We start from the raw sequence: 3,131 nt of genomic DNA, 5'->3' as shown, positions 1-3,131 counted from the left end.
TTTTGACAGCAAAATGTGGTTGTAAAAAAATAAAACAGGAAAAAGCACATCTTTTGTTCATTTCTTGCACAGAACATCATGTGTTCCATCTTGCTGCAAGACACCGGCGCTCGTAAAAATCTGAGAAGCAATTGCGGCAAAGTCCTAAGAAAAAGCTGCTTGCTTGCTCCAAAAAGTAATTTGTTGCTATTTTGTTTACTTAGTTTCTAAAGGCAAAGGGAATTTTAGATATTCTCTGCTAGAGCATGTTTTTCCTTTTTTCTAACTTTTTCTCTTTCACACAACATCCTGGGGCCCATGTTGTCTTAACTGTAGTAGGCCTCTTGCCATCGGATAGTTGGCACCTGGCCAATCCGCCACTGAATAGGATATTAACAAAAAGTGCAAACACGTTTTTATTTTTTCACATAAGTAATGGTTTATTTAAAAATAAAAATAAAGAAAAACCAACGAAAAACTTCTAAAATGAAAAGTTTCAGAAGCATTTTAAATAAGCATATGTAGATTTTTACCTCAAACAGTTGAGAATACACCAATGAAATTTTTGTTATATCTCACAAGCAAAAATAGTGCCAGTATTTAGTTCATGTCCTTTGGCTTTTATTATGTCCTTCAAATGGTGCAGTATCGATTCAACTCACTTTGGGGTGGTATTTTACTCCATTCTTCTAGCAACACTTGTTTTAAATGGTAATTAATTCTAATTTTGGGTTTTTCACTGCTGTTTCGAGTGTGGTCCACATGACATAATGACATGACATTGTACGATATTTATGTTGGGGGATTCTTGAAGTGTATCCTAGTAATACATAAGGTTCATGATGCCATCTATAAAAACTAAATTTACTACCTCAATAGAAGCCATCTAACCTCAAACTATGATGGTGTCGCTACTACGCCTAAATATAGGATGTAAATATTTTTTGGATCCAAAGAGGTATTGAGCTTTCTCAATACGGTGTGGTAGCCGTCACTGCCGAAAATATAGAATTAACTTTCACCACTTAATATAACTTTCTTCCAAAGTGACTAGTTTTCAATTGATGACTTTTTGCATACTCCACAACAATTTTTCTGATTTTTCAAACTGGTTAATGGTTACTTTCTAGCAATTCGACTTTTATATCCAGCTTGCCTAATTACATTTCGCTTACTTACCCTTACGCTTACGTTTAAGCTTCTGCCAATGATTTGAGAAGTTTCTGCAGCAAATTTAACTGGACTTATCTTGGATCAATCTTGATTTCTTTCAAAATTTTCCTTTTTGCAACATCACTCAGAAGATCTTTGTTTTCTCTGTCACTTTTATTTTCAATCGATTCATCACTTAAAAATGTTCCAATGATTTTCTAGACAAACCTGGGCCTTCTACCAACAATTTTAGCTATTTCATGGTTTCCCTTTTCCCTTTTCCCTTTTCCAAATAATCTTAATACGAATTTCCCTACCTCAATACTGGTTTCTTTTCGAGGAGCCATTTCTTATTTAAAAGTTTAACTTTAGGTTCATCTAAAAAATTCCATCATACAAAAAATTATCGTTGAAAACATTTAAGATAAGATTACTCAAAAATAGATTAAGATAGAGGCCAATTAGAAAATATTAGGATTAGTAAAACATATTTTTTCATAAATATATTCTCAGTTCCTTTACCTCAAAATTTGCCTAATGAAGTTTAAAAGCATTATAAATAATATGATTTTTAATGCATTATTTTCTTGTGTATATACAAGGAAAATATCCTGTAATGCCTCTGCAAAAAGTTTTGCTACATTCATATTTTTTGCGAATTATTCACTATACATGTGCACATACGCAACGTACGCACATACATACACAAAAAACAATAAGTGCCCTTAATAGTTTGGGCCACTGTTTATGTTAAAAAATAAATTAATTACTTTTTCTATCAAGCTGCATTCTATTAATTCTAGATTTACTAGAAATAGCGAGGAATAACTCATCAGTCTTTAATAATAATGGAATTAATATTCAGCAATCTAATATAGTTTTGCGCTTTAAAATTTGGGGAATAACCCAACAATAAAATGCTCGAGTTGTGAATGATTGAAGAATAGAGTACGAAAAAATTATAGAGTTGTGAAGTTGCCTCATGTTTGTGATTCCATACTTTCGGAAAAAAGACATTGTTACATTTTTATTCTTTATAGACTGAAGGTTAGTTTTACTAATTATACGTAACAAGAGATTTCGACAGTTACAAAAATATCCGAATACTGAATAATATGCAACACTTCAATACTGATATGTGAATAATTATGCATCTAATTATTTGTCGAACTGTGGAAAATCAAGCTATGTTAACTCTACGGTTCGATTTCTTTGTACTGACTCTCAGTTATATGATTCGGTTGAAATCTATAACTGTCAGTTATATGATACCGCATAAATCAAGCTCCTCTTATGGAATTGTATTTTAAAAAAGGCAAATAGGTAAAAGGAAAAATGCGCCATTGCATGCGAATTTCAATGACTATTGGCACAACTTAGTCAATAAGATTTTGAACTATCTTTTGTGATATCCATTAAATATAATTTTCAGCACATATTGATACATTTTATAATATTATGAGCAATAAACATATAGCTTTGCTATTAAAATACTTTTTTAAAATGAGCGTTTTCGTTAATCCTATAGGCCTCTTGTCTGAAATTTCCAGATTTCTGATAGTCTATTATATTGTTCCTAGAAAGAAATTTTGATGTTATAAAAGTAGGACAAATCCGGATCTATCGGTCTTACTAAACAGACAATTTCGGTTTTTGACCAGAAAGCTTCTGACTAAGAATTTCATCTGAAAGAGTTTTTCTCTCTTTTCTTCAAGATTCATACCGCGTGGTTGCTTGTAGTCAATATAGTGTAGAACAGTTGAAAAGTGTCAGAGTAAATGGAATATAAAGCCAGTACAGGGTTAGAGATAATAAAACAGCAATTATTTAAAACCCCAACAACATAAAATCAAACTTCATTTGACGCTATTTGAGGAAGAACTTTGACGTCATTTTAAAATATTTGTTCAACAAATGGCATTGAATTTCTTATTGCGATGGGCGGAGTTAGTATTTTCATTACATGCGCATAAACAGGAAACTATCTGTCAATAACAATT

Source organism: Argiope bruennichi, chromosome X1, assembly GCF_947563725.1.
Source record: "Argiope bruennichi chromosome X1, qqArgBrue1.1, whole genome shotgun sequence".
NCBI classification, from domain to species: domain Eukaryota; kingdom Metazoa; phylum Arthropoda; class Arachnida; order Araneae; family Araneidae; genus Argiope; species Argiope bruennichi.
Note: the sequence above shows the minus strand (reverse complement) of the source record.